At 39.8% G+C, this 16,397-nt stretch overlaps 1 long non-coding RNA gene across 1 annotated transcript in view; it reads right to left on the minus strand.

Moving 5' to 3' along the window:
• LOC132826911 (uncharacterized) overlaps nucleotides 1-15,603 on the minus strand; it is a 57,969-nt gene extending 42,366 nt beyond the window's left edge. Inside the window, exon 1 of the long non-coding RNA XR_009645937.1 lies at nucleotides 15,400-15,603. This is a non-coding gene — a long non-coding RNA (uncharacterized LOC132826911). The remainder of the gene's footprint in view (nucleotides 1-15,399) is intronic.
• Between the last annotated feature and the right edge of the window lie 794 nt (nucleotides 15,604-16,397).

The raw sequence follows: 16,397 nt of genomic DNA on the forward strand, positions 1-16,397 counted from the left end.
GGGCCATACTAGACCTGATATTTGGGAATAAGCCTGGTTGGGTGATCAAAGTTTCAGTGGGGGAGCATGTTGGGGACAGTGATCATAATTCTGTAAGTTTTAAGCTATTTATGGATAAGGATAAGAGTAGTCCTTGGGAGAAAGTATTAAATTGGGGGAAGGCTAAATACCACAATATTAGGCATGAACTGGGGAATTTCAACTGGGGAGAGCTGTAGGAGAATAAATATACACCTGGCATGTAGGAATCTTTTAAAAGCCTGTTGATTACAATTCAGGGCTAGCCTGATTCTTTGAGACTGATGGATAATGATGGCAATATTCAGGCACTCTAGATGACTACAGAAATAGAGAGCATAGTTAAAAAGTAAAAGAAGGCATACATAAGGTTTTAGAAACCGAAGATAGACAAAGCTCTTGAAGAATATGAAGATAGCAGGAAAGAACTCAAACAAGGAATTAGGAGGGCTAAAAGGATAAATCTTTGGTAAACAAGATTAAGGAAAATCCTAAAGTGTGTTATATTTATATAAGGAATAAGAAAGTAGCTAGGGAAAGGATAGTCCACTCAAGGATAAAGGAGGGAATGTATGCATGGAACCAGAGGAAATGAGTGAGGTTCTTGAAGCATATGGTAGATGGTAAGGCCCAGGAGGATGATGTTGATATTCTAGAATATGTCAATATAAAAAATGAAGAGGCGTTGGCTATTTTAAAAAAAAAGCTTTGAGGTAGTAAAGTCCCCAGAACCAGATGGGATCTATTCCAGAATCCGGAGGGAGGCAGGTGAGGGCCTTGTATGAAATCTTTGCATCCTCTTTACTCACAGGAGAGGTCCCAGCAGAGAGGAGAGTAGCTAACATTGTTCCTTTGGTTAAGAAAGGCAACAGGAATAATTCAGGATATTACAAGCTGGTGAGCCTTAGTTAGTGGGAGTGAAATTATTGGAGAAGATTCTTAGCTTTAGAACGTATTCATATTTGGAAAAATATGGACTTATTAGCAATAGGCAGCATGGCTTTGTGTAGGGAAGATGTTGTCTCACAAATTTGATTGAGTTTTTTCAGGAAGTGGCAAAGATGATTGATGAGGGCAGTGTGGGACATATTGTCTACATGGAATTTAGCAAGGTCATTGACAAGTTCCCTCATGGTAGGCTGATACAAAAGATGAAGTCACATAGGATCCATGGTGAATTGCTAAGATAGGTATAGAACTGGCTTAATCATAGAAGTTGGAGTTGGAAGGTGTTAATCTGATTAGAGATCTATGACCAATAACATTCTGCAGAGATCAATGCTGGGACCCTTATTGTTTGTAACGCATATAAATGATTCAGAGGACAATATAGGTGACCTGATTAGTAAGTTTGCAGATGACACTAAGATTGTGCTGCGGGGTAGAACTGGATAGTGAGGAGGATTGCCAGAGCATACAGCAGGATATCGATAAGCTGGAAACTTAGATGGAGAAATGGCAGATTGAGTTTAATCTAATCAAATGCGAGCTGATGCACTTTGGAAGATTTAATAGAAGAGGGAAGCCTACAGTAAACAGCTTCAACTTAGTAGCATCAACATACAGCGGGATCGAGCCATACAGGTCCATAGTTCCCTGACAGTGGCAACAAGAAGGCATGTGGCTTGCTTGCTTTCATCAATCGGGCATAGGATATAAAAATTGGCCAAGCAATATTGCAGATGTATAGAACTTCAGTTAGGCCACATTTGGAATACTGTGTACAATTCTGGTCAGAAGCATGTGGAGACTTTAGAGAGGGTATAGAACCAGTTTACTGGAATATTGTCTGCTTTGGAGCGTATTAGCTATGAGGAGATATTGGACAAACCTGTTTTGTTTTCATCTTCAAAGGATGAGAGGCAACCTGATAGAAGTTTACAAAATGGTATGAGGAATGGATAGGTTAGATCACTTACAGTGTGGAAACAGGCCCTTTGGCCCATCAAGTCCACACCGACCCACTAAAGGGCAACCCACCCAGACATTCACCTCTTCACCTAACAATTTAGAATGGGCAATTCACCTAACCTGCACATTTTTTGGACTCTGGGAGGAAACCCACGCAGACACGGGGAGAATGTGCAAACTCTACACAGACAGTTGCCTGAGGCAGGAATTGAACCCAGGTCTCTGGCACTGTGAGGCAGCAGTGCTAACCACTGTGCTACTGTGCCACCATAGTTAGAGTCTTTACACCAGGGTGGAAATGTCAATCACTAGATAACATAGATTTAAGGTAAAACTGGGTAAGTGTAAAAGATAAGAGAAGTAAGTTTTGTTTTAAACACAGAGAGTGGTCAGTTCCTGGAATGTGCTGCCAGTGGAGGTGGTGGAGACGGATACAATAACAGTGTTTCAGAGGCATCTCGACAGATACCGGAATAGGCAGGGACTAGAGGGGTATGGACTACGTAGAGGCCAAAACATTTTAGTTTCGAAAGGTGTCATGTGCTGGCACAGACTTGGTAGGCCAAAGGGCCTATTTCTGTGTATTATACTGTTCCTTGTTCTGTACATCTATCAAATCTCCTGTCGATTTCCTCTTCTAAAACCATTCAAACACCTACAATTCAGCCATGTCACATCCCTGGAACCATTCGGATCCATGCATCCTCAAATTTCCTCACACCTGTCCTAAAGTGTAGTTCCCCAAACTAGATGCAATACTCCAGTTAAAGCCAAGCCAGTATTTTTTTTGCTGATTAAACACTAGATTCCTTTCATGTACTGTAAGCTCATATTGATGAAGCCCAAGATGCTGTAAACTATATGGAATACTCTCTTAACCTTTCCTGCCTTCAATAATTAACATACATAAATACCCAGAGACCTTTGCTCTTGCACTCAATTAAACCATTTATTTTACATTGGCTCTCCACATTCTACCCATCAACATGAATCACTTCAGACATCTCTGCAATTAAACTTCATCTATCACTTTTCCACCCATTCCACCAACCTGTTCACACCCTTTTAAAGTTCCATACTACTCTCTGCATAGTTTTCATTGTTTTCTGGTTTTGGATCAGCTGCAACCTGTTAAACCGTGTCAAACACACCATGATCTATGTCATTACCTATATCAGGAAAATCATAGGTCCTAACAGAAATCATCAAGAACTCCAGTGTAACTTCTCCCATACAAAAAAAAACATTAATTACTAATCGGCTTCCTGTTGCTCCGCTATTTCTGTATCCATATTGTTACTGCGTTCTTTAATTCATAGATTTAACTTTAGGATGTCTAAATCCATTGCTTTGACTCCCCAGTCCAAACTTTATTCCCTTATGAGCAACTCTATCCATCTTACTGTCACCAATTTGCAATTAAGTCTCTCTGTTTCTGATCTTTTTGTCATGTTTAATCATGAGAAAACTCATCCATGTTTTTGCTAAGATTGTCTATTTGCATCTCCGCTACTTCACTGATTTCTCAACTCTTCTGGTGTTGAAAGTCTCTTTAAAGCTCACTGTCTTGAGACATAATATTCCAATGCATTCCTGCACTCCCATGTACTGTCCTGAAACTTGAGGCCATCAAAAACTTTGCTTTAATAATCACATTCACCGGTCACCCCGATGCTCACTAACCAACATTGGATTCCATTCGAGCAACATCTTCATATTAAAATTCTCATTTTTGCTTTTAAATCCCTCTGTGTTCTTGCTCTTCCTTATCGCTATCATTTTCGTCAGTCCCACACCGCTGAGATATTTGTGCTCTTGTACCTCTGACTTCTCAAACATCTCTAATTTGAATTACTCCACGATTGGTGGTCATGCCTTCAGGTGACTCAGCCTTCAGCTTTGCAATATCCCCTGTCCTTCTGTCCAAATGCCATCGTTTTCTTCCTTTCAGACATTCTCTAAAACTTCTTTGACCAAGCGTCTGGTCATCTGACCATGACGTCATGACCATGAGGCCATCAAAAACTTTGCTTTCACAATCACACTCACTTGTCACCCCAATGCTCTTTAAACCCACACTGGATTCCAGTCAAGCAACATCTTCATACTAAAATTCTCATTTTTGCTTTCAAGTCCCTCAGTGTTCTTGCCCCTCCTTACCTCTACGTCAGACCCACAATTCTGAGATATGTGACCATGATGTGAGTTAATATCACACTTCTTTTCAAATACTCCTGTGAATATTTTTATACATTAAAAGTCCTACATAAACACAGGTTGTTATTGTTAATGTTGATTATGTTATCTTACAATTTCATTTAGAACACATCCAAATTATACTACATGAAACGCAATGCTGCAATTCTTGCTGCTCCTCTTTTAGGTTTAACACTGAATCCTTTACTCAGGCATTTCATTCCTATTTTTATTGGATGTGAGCAGTGAAATGTCAGAGTACAGAGACTTCCATTAGCTAGTCATTAAACAAATATATTTGCTTTGTCAATCTGTTTTATTATTCTTAAAGAACTCTTTAATTTGTCACCGACAACTTGCCTTTGACAAATCAATGCCTGGTTTCATTTATTGATCCTTGCCTTTCTATGTAACCTTTAGTTTTATCCCATAATGTGATCTCTTGAAAAATGCCAAATACCACTGTTGGAGTGACTGCCTTATAGTTCCCAGATTCTGGCAGTCATTGTAAGGGGAAGGGTGGAAGGTCTGATAGGTGACTGGAAGGTGCTTGAGGGCACAAGGGAAAGTTATCCTGCTCCCTGCCTGCAAACAATTATACAAATACACATTACTGCATCCTCAAGCTGTCTTCACTGTCCTTCAGCTGCCATGGTTTACTGAGGCCTGGGAAACCCAGCTGCCTTTTAAACTTGTAAAACAGGTTTGATTAGAGACTGACAACCTCATTAAAATACTTAAACTGCCTACCCACCTCCTGCCTGTATCTGCTCCTACTTCTATTATATCTAGAGATGGAAGACCAATGGTAAGTTGGGGTTTAGATTTAACATTTTGAAATGTTAACCTCTGACTGGATCCTAACCATCTCATAATAATGGTAACAATATCCAACTCAAGTTTCTAAAACTTTCCTTTAAAAACATGGTTCTAAAATGTCATCTCACATAATAATATGAATAAATTCATCTGTTAAATTGCCTTTGTGTCCTTTAATACATGAATATCTTTAGTTTAAACTTCAATTTATATATTTTTTACCTTAATGCTTTTGGGGGGAGTAGCTTTCTGCCATTTTTGTGTATTTTGATCAGAAAGCAGTTGGAGAATTTCCCAGCATGCACTCTGAACATTATTCTGCTTTGAAGATTTGAGGTGTGTGAGTCTTTAATATGTGAGCATTTAGGAATTTTAATTATTTTTGTTGTTTGCATTCAATAAAAGCCTCTTTCTGAGTTAGTAATGGATCTCTGTGGAAATTCAGCCTCTAACTCTTGGCACATAATTGCATTTCATACATAACATTAATCTTTGTTATCAAAACTGGTGGGTCAGGTTCGTTTTCCCAATCTCCAATTGGGTTATCGAAGCTTGGTGCACCAGTAAGGAACCTTCGACTGAGATCAGAGAAAAGGTTTCTGTGAGTAAAGTTGGCCCTGGCATGTCACCACAATCAATTAACTCGCAGCCAATGAAAATACTTTGTGGATTTCCCACACCAATTTCAGAAAATTATGTGCAATCAGTAAAAAGACACACAGGCAGCAAAATATAATTAGTTTTGGAGGCTGGTTCTGAGAGTTGGCTGCTTGATACAAAACTGTGGAAAACTTGCCTGCCTTGCGTGAGAGAGATATCTGCGATTTGAAAGATTAGAAGGCAACGCCCAATTTAATCCAGTTACATATGCATCAAATGTTGCCTGAAATATGGACAACAATGGTATGGTATTCAAATGTATATTTGCGTTTTATTTGCATCTGTGTCCAATGTTGGTTATTATGCAAAACCTTTTTAGTTTGACTCAAATAATTTTCTCCAAAATCAGAAGAATACAATGAAAGGCAGAAAGGGGCAAGGGGCACTGCAGATCCTGCATCTTTTCCTGTACAGGTATATGTAGGGTGCCCCTCTGTGTTAAAGACCACCGTAGATTGGATTTGATATACCCCACTTAGAAGCAATATTGAGCAATATTTGCAAGCTAATCTGAAATGGTGAGGTACGAGAGAGCTTTAACAGCTGAGACAGAGAGTGACTTGATGTCTTGGGAAGCTGCAACACGCATCTGCTTGTAATTCAAGACAAAATATGTCCCATTTGCGAATTACAGGATTAAGCTATTGAATTGTAATGACCGCTTTCATTTGAACAAGTTGAGCCACGCTGTAATTATCTGTCAAAGTGAAGAAGCCTCAAAAGTAGGAATTAAAAATGATAAGCTATGGGTTTTTTCTGAATATTTGTTTTCATAAACTTCCGTTGGTTCCAACTGGCAGAATTTAGTGCTGGGATTTTGATTTACATCCTCTGGTATGGATCTACAATGTTGAATTATAAAACTTGCCTCTGTGACAATCCAGAGTCTTAAACCATGCAACTGAATAGAGAGGTTTCTTTTAAAGCTGTGCATATAATTCAATATTGAGGGAATAGTTTACTCAATATTGATGATGAAAATGTGTGAAGCACCAATATCTGGTTTAAAATTACGGATTTCATGTATTCTGTCTGTGACCCGAGGTTTCTAATACCTCGTTAAAGGATCCTTCTACCAGAAACACTGCTTCATCCATCAGCCTTCACAGATCAGGCCTGGGAATTAAAATCTCCTTTTGCCTCATGTTGCAGATGGTCAGGCTGTTTGCCATTCCTTAACAAGCAGCAACATATGCACCTTTGAATCCTTTAAAGTGAAAGCACTCACAAGCTAATGCTTGTTATCATCCACTTTGAAATCTCAAATTCTGATGTGATTTATTATGACTTTTAAGAAGATTCTGATATTGGAGTATCATGGTCTTCCTTACTGAGCACCTTCAACTATACTTTTCCTCATTGAGGCCTTTTTTTTCTCATTGAAAAGTTAGTTTAACAGTGCTTTCTCTCCTCCTGTACAAGTTAAATTTGGGAATTGGTTGGCACAGTTAGCTGGATGGTGTAGGGTGACCCTGACAGTGTAAGTTCAATTCCCACACTGACTGAAGTTACCATGAAGATCCTCCCCCTCTCAATGTCACTCCTTGCCTGAGGCATGGTAACCATCAAGTCAAACTCACCACCGGTTGTCTCTCTCCCTCTCTCTAATGTGCAGCAGTTTCAGGGCAATCCCCAGTTTTAAAAGGAAAGACCGAAAAACTGGTCAACCTGGCATCTGTGCAGGCAGGATTTCCCAGCAGGCTTTCCAGAGTAAGGACACACCTTCTTCTGGGGACAGAGATCCTCAGAGGTATGAGACAACTCGATCAACAAAGTGGCACCCACCAGACATCATATCAAGGGACAGGCATAGAAATGGTAATGAATTCCGAAACTGTGAACAATGGCGCCTATCTAGTTAATGGGATAGCGATTTACTCTATTCTGAAAACAGTTTGGGATGCTCCATGAAGTTATCAAACTTCAGTTAAGTAAATTTGCAATGGTAACGACCCTTTCGATTCCACAAATAATGAGATTAGACCGGCCCCAGCAATCATTGGAGATGCTTTGTGAAATGGAATGACCTGAGGGGCAGAGCTGGTTGGTCTTTTGGAATCACAAGGGTAAAGGGGGCAGCAGGGCCAGCTATTGGTGCTTTTCTCCTTTCTCACTCTCCTCACTCTGAGCTCGCTGCATCTCTAGACACCAACCGTTTGGGACTGAAGACATAGGCCCTCTCTGCGACCTCGGACTTCGGAAGTTTGCAACAACTCCCGAGGCAGAGACGGAGCCCCACCGGACAAGCAACAAGTCCCTCTGAGACAGTAAGAACCCTTGCTGCAAATGTGTTGCTGGTCAAAGCACAGCAGGCCAGGCAGCATCCCAGGCCCCTTTTCAGGCCTAGGACGTGCTCTGGAGTCGTTGGTTAGGCATGGGGGGAGAATGGTTGTGTAATTCTTGCCCTGTAAATTGTGTAAGGTCAAAAATTTACATTGTGTCTGCTCCACTTTTCTGATATTTTATATCATAGGATAGAGTATAAGTTTCATCGCAGTATTGTATGGATTGGGCAAGTTGAATTCTTTCTGTAATAAAGTTCACTGGTAATTTTGAACTCGTATTTGAGTCCATCTGTACTCCTTTTGGGTATACCAATTCCGGCTGAGTTCACAGCAGATAATAATTCCAGTGTCAAGGATCGAAGGGTGATCCAGGCGATTGGAACTGCCCACTCAAGGGGGATTGCTGACTAGGATACATAGTGGGATCTCTCTTTTTCTCTCTCTTGGGAGGTACTACCTGAGTGGGTAGGTACCAGGTGGCTGTTGTCCCACCAACAAGAGAGGGAATTGCCCAGGCATTGGTGTGGTCGTGATTACTGTGTGGAGGTAAGTTCCAACTCACTGGTCGGGCCATAAACAGTGAGTTCAATGCTCTCTCCAGTAGAATTGCCCTGCTGTGGCATTCCAGGTCTTTGAAGTTTTGGAGCCTGCTGGAGTAGGACCACCACAATAATTGGCGAACCCCACACACCGGCCTGAGTGCTGAGTAAAGGAAAGAGGTCCATCCACAAATGAAACAGTGGGACTATGGTGAATTTATCTTTGTTGAACATGGCGCCTTTCTTCCTCCAGTCCATATGCTGTTCCTTCTCTCCCTTGTGACATTTCAACACTTGCAATATCTCCAATTCACTTGCAGCATTCAATAAACTTTATTCTACACCTTTCAGTTACAAAACCATTTCTGCTCCGTACTTGGCTGTAATTGTAAGTCAATGGTGCAGCAGGATCAAATGGGTGACTTGGTGAATAATAGAGTTGACAATCTATGTTCTCAATCAACAAAATTTTAAGGCAACTAAAGCAAGCGAGGGAAAAGGAAAAAATGGGTGAATTAGAGCAAATTCAGGTTCAGAAAGAGGAATAAAGAGAGGTATCACAAGGAAGAAATAAGGACAGACAAAAATATCTATGTGTGTCAAATAAATGTGTTAAAGATTCTGACAACAATTAACTAACTCTACAAATCCATTCCTAAAGTTTCAATTGTTCCTTTTCTGAATTGTAAAGTTTGGTTGGCGGTGCAGAGATATCTTTTAGGTTATTTGGCATTGCAGTAAATGAAATTTCCTCTTTAATAAAATGAACCTATGAAGTTACGAAACAGCTTTAATTTTCTGTGGGGAGTTTCGATGTGAATTAATGGACAAATAGAATTACAGAGATTAAGACAAGACTTTTTTTTAATGAACCTAATGGTAGGGCAAAGAGTTCACCAATGTGTCAACTTCACAATTTATAGCCAATGGATTATTTCATTCAAACCACAAGTTGTTGGATCATTTTCATATTATGCAATTAAACTCATGACTTTGCGAGCACATTCTTGTTGGATATTTCTCACTGCAATGTCCTTTCCTTGCCCCTTTCCTGAAACAGCTTCTGGTGCTGTTTCCCTTTGGCTGTGAGCCAAGCTTATTCACCTTGACTTTCTGGAGAGCTAGATATTTTTAAAGGTAACTGACTGTTCAATTCACTTTTAGAATTTAAAGTTTTGCATTTGTTTTAACCAGAGTAAATCCAAGGTGTTACTAATTGCTACAAATTGCAGGAATGCCTTAGAAATCCTGAAATAACATCACCAGTCACTCATTCAAACAGACTTATACAATTTGTCATTAATTTACCTGTGCTGACATAGAACGTAGAACAATACAGCGCAGAATAGGCCCTTCAGCCCTCGATGTTGCGCCAACCTAATCATTTCATTGTATCTAGAATACATTGATTGAGGTGTCACTGTTCTATGTCCTGGATATTATAATGTTCATCTTTCTCTATGTGCTTCACCGAACTTTTAAGATGGAAACTTGCTTAAATGTTTGTGAAGAGATTTTTGCTGTGATGCAGCCATCTAGCAATATTGTAATAATGCTCACCAAGGGGAAATGAGGCAGTGTTACTATATTGTAATGCCCTAACTTAAATAAAGTACTAGATGCATGTTGGATTGCTGGTGTGGTAAATAACGAGGCCAATTCCCCTCACTATGGTTGTTAGGGCTCTTAATTGTATCGGTTCCATTTCATGTAATTTGACTCTCATCCCTTTCCCCCTCATTCCCAAAACCGTAATAATGTTCTCCTTATCCTCCACTAGTCCATGTATTGAACTGATCATCCTATGCCAATTCTGCTATGTCCAGCATGAGGTGATCACTAACCATAACCTCTGTTTCCCAACCATCCTCAAACTCCAGCCCCTCACTATTCCTTTCAGTAACTTGAAGAGGTTATTACCTCTGCCATGTCATGTTTTACTCCTCCGGTAACACGAATGGTTCCTCATCCTCCCACCCTTCCCTACATCTGCAGTAGCTCAATCACCTGCTCTTTTGTTTTTTCTTTCCTATGGTGATCTATAAACCCTTTGAAGTGAAGATTTACTTGCACTTCAAATTTGAGAACTGTATTTGCCGGTCATGTAAGAACATAGAAAATAGGGGCAGGAGTAGACCATTCGGCCCTTCGAGCCTGCACCACCATTCAATCTAATCATGGCTGGTCATGCAATCTCCATAACCCATTCCTGCTTTCTCTACAATACCCTTTGATCCCTTCAGCCACAAGGGCCACCTCCAGCTTCGTCATGAATATATCCAATGAACTGGCCTCAACAGCTTCACCACTCTGAGTGAAGACATTCTTCCTCATCTCAGCCCTGAATGGCTGACTCCATATTCTTTGATTGTGACCCCAAGTTCTGGGCTTCCCCAACATCGGGAACATTCTTCCCGCGTCTAACCTGTCCAGTCCCATCAGTCATGGTGTGGTCTCCTCTACATTGGAGAACAGAAATATCAACTCAGGAATGAATTTTTGGAACACGACTGTCAAAGTTTGCAGATATGATCCTGAACTTCCTGTTATTTGTTGCCTTATTTTCTGCCACCCTTGTCCCATACTGTGCAGTACTGCAGCATAAAGCTTAATAGAAACATCAGAAATAGCATCTTTCTTTTAACTGGACACTTCATTTCATTGACTTTAAGAAATTTTAGCACCTATTTCCTTTGTGGTTGCTGATATGGCCTTCCTCCATTCCACTTGTTTAAAACCAGTTTTTAAATTGGTTTAGAACTCTTCCCAATTCTAAAGGCAGGTCATATACCTGAAATCTTGGGTAGACTTTTCCCAGCACTATGGAGATGGGCTAAGAAATGTTGTGTAAACATTCATACTTTTGGTGCTTCCTTGCCTCAGAGTGATTATGCCAATGCTGGGTTCAAAGTGAGTGTGCAAAATCCCATTGCAGGGAATAGGGACCATAGGTCACATGGACTTGGACCTGCCAAGGTCTTCTGATAGTGAACTGGTGCCTCAGTAAGGGTACAGCCTGACAACAGTGGACACTTCCTACACGTTCTATCCCCAAGAATCTGCTCTAATCATTGATCCACGGCCCTGACTGTAGATCCATTCTGTTTTGGGGCCTCACTCTTGCTGCTTCTGTTACAGTGTTCCATGTGGATGAAGGACTTACACCATAAAAATTATAAGCTGGCTGGACAGAGCAGGCAGTGTGAAGCTGTTTCAGCTTTTAAAAGGAACAAGACCAAGAGGACAAAGATTTCAAGCGATGTGCAATCAAAACAAGGTTGATGTGAGGAAATCAAACTTTTTCACTTAGGGTATGGAATCCACTGCCTGGAAATGGTGGAGGCAGGTTCAGTTGAGGCAATCAAAAGGTATTGCATGGTCCCTTAGATGGAGAGGCCTGCAGGGGTATTGGCAAAAGACAGAATGTTGGTTCTAATGATAGACCTGGTGCAAATATGATAGGCTGAATGGCTTTCATCTGCACTGTGATAATCCAAGGTGCCCTCTAGTTTATTAAGTACTTTTCAAGTGCGGATACTGCTGTAATCTGGCAAAAATAGCAACCAACATGCATGTGGCAAGGCCTCACTCAGATGTTTGAAAATATATCCGTGTTCTTCACCATGAAGCACCATCATGCTCTCGTGTCTGCCTCAAGAGAACCACATTTCCTGATGGGGCTGACGGCCTCACCTGGCTCTGGGCCTTCCCTTTGGAACTAACAGTTCCCTGGTTCATTTGGTATCTTTAACTGGACAATGCTTCCAGTCCTGACTTTTTAACTGACTGTTTCCTGGAAGACCTCAATGCCATTAGGCAGCTGTCACCGTCAGGATTACGATTAATATTTATTGCTGATGGCAAAAACAAATATTCAAAGAAAGGAAGATTTGACCCTTCAACTCTATTTCTCTCTTCACAGACTGACTGAACATTTCTAGGATTTTCTCTTGTAATTTCAGATTTGCAGCCAATCCAGCATTTTGCTTTTGTTTAGACAATTTCCATAGTTGCCTTGTTCAATATTTAATACTTAATGCATACCTATGGACAGGTTATATAGTCATTTATTTCAAGACTGATGACCTTATTGTGCACATATTGGTTGCCAAGATGGTAATGTCACGGTATTGTCACAGAGATGATAATCCATCAGGCCAGGCTAATACCCTGGGCATAAATAAAAATCTCTCTATGACAACTGGTAGGCTTCCAAAATTCTCTGAATAATAATAGAACGGGAACCTGGTCTTGGGGTATGGTTACCATCAATCTATTATCATTTGCCACAAAACCTAAAATCTTGCACAGATATAAATGTTCTGTACTTACCTGATTTGTCCCATAGGTGGCACCAGATCAACAGCTAAATGGATGACTCTCATCTGTTCTCGAGAATAACCAAGTTTGGGCAGCAAATTTTGTCCTTGCATATACTATGAAAGGGATAAAAATCTTCACTGGCTGTAAAGGACTTTGAGAAATCCTAAGATCATGAAAGGTGCATTGTTCCATTTGATTGTGTGAGCCTGTTTACCGTTAATGTTATCTATGATTGATTACTTAAGGCTGGGTGTGGACACAGAGAAAAGTAAGTGAATTGTAGCAGTTGCTGGAAGCTGACATTTTAAAGCACTGTAAGTAACATTTCTCAACCCATGGAAACGAGTGTGTCATCCTTGCATATCTCTGAGAATTAAAATGTACAACAAAGGCATTATTTAAATGCACACCTGACTTCAACCATGCTGCATTACAGCAGAGAATTTCAACAGTGGAGGAAAAACAGGCGATGCAACCTTTCCCTGTCCCCAAACCCCATCCTTATAAACCTGAATTTTCTCTCTACTAACCTCAACAAGCTATTAATGGCATACCATTTACTTGTGTTCTTTTCAATATTGAGCATTTTGATGTTTATTTTTACCTGTACCCTGGCCAAAGGTGCAAACATCGATAACATAGTAACAAGTTTTTTGTTTCTTTTATTGTTAAGAGGGAGCAAGTCAGACCACAGTTGTATCCCTGTTCCTGTTTGTGATTTCTTTTTTGCAGTTTTAGAGAGCATCAAAGTTGATTTCTTTTTTGTAAGTTTAATTTGTGTGCCCATTTGTCTTGTTGCAGCTTTGAAAATGGACGTCAAAACCAGCTTTGTGATAAGGCTGACCAAAATAGCTTAATAGGTACCGAGTTGATATTATTGACTTGACTGTAATGTTTTGTGTGACTTGAAAATACATTTCCTGAGTTTGAGTTAGTAATAGGAAAACAATTATACTGTAATTTACTTATTCAGAGATTCACCATTAAGAATTGTACCAGAGAATGGACCTTTACTGCTGAGTAGATGTTTTCACCAAAGACATTCCTTATAAAATCGGTACAGGATTAATGTTGCAGATATAAATGTTTTCAGGCAGTGCATTACTGTAAATTAGATGTGATATGGATTAGATTGAGCATTATGTTTATTGTTGTCCTCTTTCACATTATTATGGAAAAGAACCATCTCTCAATGTTAAAACCAATGATCTATGCTATCGGCAGTTCCCACAGCGCTTACTACCATAGGCGTCAGTGTTCATACTTGTTTGAGCAATCACATTTAAGTGGTAATAATGAGATCTGAGCATTTCTATCATATGAATCACTCATGTTTTCCTGTTGTAATTTATGGCACCCTTGATTTCATTATAGAATTACAGCACATTCTGGTATTCAGTAGTAACTGAGAAACTGTCACATGTTCATTGATTCTGCTTCTCTAAAGATGTAATGCTTCAAAGGAGATGATGGTTTGATCTGGAAACTGGCTCATGAAGGAGTGATCCTTGAAACAGAACGTACAGCCAATATTAAGCCTCAGGCCTCATTTAAATTATATCATTGAGTTTAGGATGTGTGCGGGGTGTTCCGAATCAACTCATCAACGAATTGCCAGTGAATTTCGCAGCCACGCACCCAGCATTTGGAAGAGTAGTTTGTTGGGGATCGGTGGAGGGTTGTGTCTGGGAAGTGGCCGAACAGGAACTGGCTCTAGCCCTCAGCCACTGCAGTGCAGCCTGGAGGATCACCAGGCATGACATTCAACTAAAAGGTTTTGCAAAGCTTACTTTGTAATGGGAGCTTCCAGCAACATCTTGAAGGCCCTCTGCTAAGATAACATATATAAAGCAAGTTTTCCTGAACACACCCAGCCTGGGGTGAGCAATTTTGGAAGACAACAGCTCGTTTGCAGGTGGTGGGATTGCACAACTCTTTCTATTCTTAACAAAATAGCAGGCAATAAAAAGCAGCGGATAAGTACCTACATACTTGTTGCTGGAAAAGATGCTTCTGTTACTATTTCATGCCTATAGAGCATTTATAGCATTGCTCAATTTCTACGCCGGTTCACTGTTTGAAGTCCAAGGGTTAAATGAACAATAACAAATCTGCATCCCATTTTGCATTCATCCTGATTACCCCTCACTGGGAATTTAAATACCAGGAAATGTAAAGTAGGCTGCTAACACCCATCTTATATAATCACACAAAATCAGGATTTCCCACAATATATTTTTTACCCAGAATCATATTTCTGAACAGCATGCCATTTTAAAACAATGAAATGAGTGGATAATTAAATTAAAAGAGTGACGGTCACGTTTCCCAAGACATAAGCTGCAAATATCTGGAAAGATTCGGACATATACGAAGGAGGAGTCCGTGAAGAGTTAAATGAACCACAATAATGTAAACTCACCAGATAATAAACAGAAAAGATAAGGGAAAATTAATTTTTAGAGTATTAACACTTCACATGGGCTTAAAAACGATATGGTCACTTATTTTACGATTGCAGTCATGTTCTCATTTGACTTGTATAACTGTACGATGCTGACTTGTTGTCAAACATTTTTTGTTTTACGTTTATCTGGACAATCGCAAGAATGCCAAATTTCAAACATAACTATCTTCTCAGTACTTACATCCCAACTTGGTTGCTTCGTGTTTACTGCAGATTGTTGACTTTGCCCAACTTGCAGACTATTCCGCTGATGTGTCTCCTGAGGTATCTGTGCTGCTTGGTGGGAGAGCCAGAGGAAGTTGGACCCGCGAGCTTACCCTGCTATCTGATAACTGCAGCTGATGACATGAAGAATGAGTTGCCCTAACAAATGTTTCCAATCTTTTATCTTTCCTTGTCTGAAAGCAGCAACCATTCAAAGGCCTCTCCGCATCAAGCAGAACCTAGTTTAAATATTCCCACATGTTTGCTTTTATCCTATCACATTCCAACTGTTATACAATTCTATCATTTTGTTTTGTTTTGCAATTTGTAAAGTCATATATTTGTGGAGATTTCTACAAAGTAAATTGAACTTGTGAAAAAGTGAGAACTTCCTTTTTTGCAAAATGCAGTCATTTTCATGATTGTTTCTCAGGCTATATTCGCATATAACTTTGACAATAGAAATCTTTCTAACTAAAAATAGCCTGAAATCTGGTTGTAAATATTTTCATTGAGTTTGGCTGTATCAGTGAGAATTACATGTTTGATTCCCAGAAATCTCTTGAATTACTGTGTGTTGCAGTAAGTATAGTAATGTTGTTGTCAACAGGAGAGATTAAAGTGTACTCTTAGTTAGGTTTCATTGTTGCAATGTTAATTCCTTGAAGCGAGATGGTATGGTGTGAGATTAATAAGACTGTGTTTCATTGATACATATAAAATTACAGGGTTTTTTTTGTCCTTGGACCTTGAAAGGGCTGCTGCATCTTTCATGTGTTTGGCAAGTCTGTTCTATATTTACTTTTAAAATCAAAAAGGTATGATTTCTCCAAAGGGCTGGAATAATCCAAGAGTTTAATTTGCACCTTGTTTTTCCAATGTGGCAAGACATGACATTTAAAACGATTGGTCATTCCATTTTGGCCTGTGTTTGCCCTGATTTGTCGACAGTATCGGAGTAAGAGGTGTTCAGGG

Source organism: Hemiscyllium ocellatum, chromosome 23 (assembly GCF_020745735.1).
Source record: "Hemiscyllium ocellatum isolate sHemOce1 chromosome 23, sHemOce1.pat.X.cur, whole genome shotgun sequence".
NCBI classification, from domain to species: Eukaryota; Metazoa; Chordata; class Chondrichthyes; order Orectolobiformes; family Hemiscylliidae; genus Hemiscyllium; species Hemiscyllium ocellatum.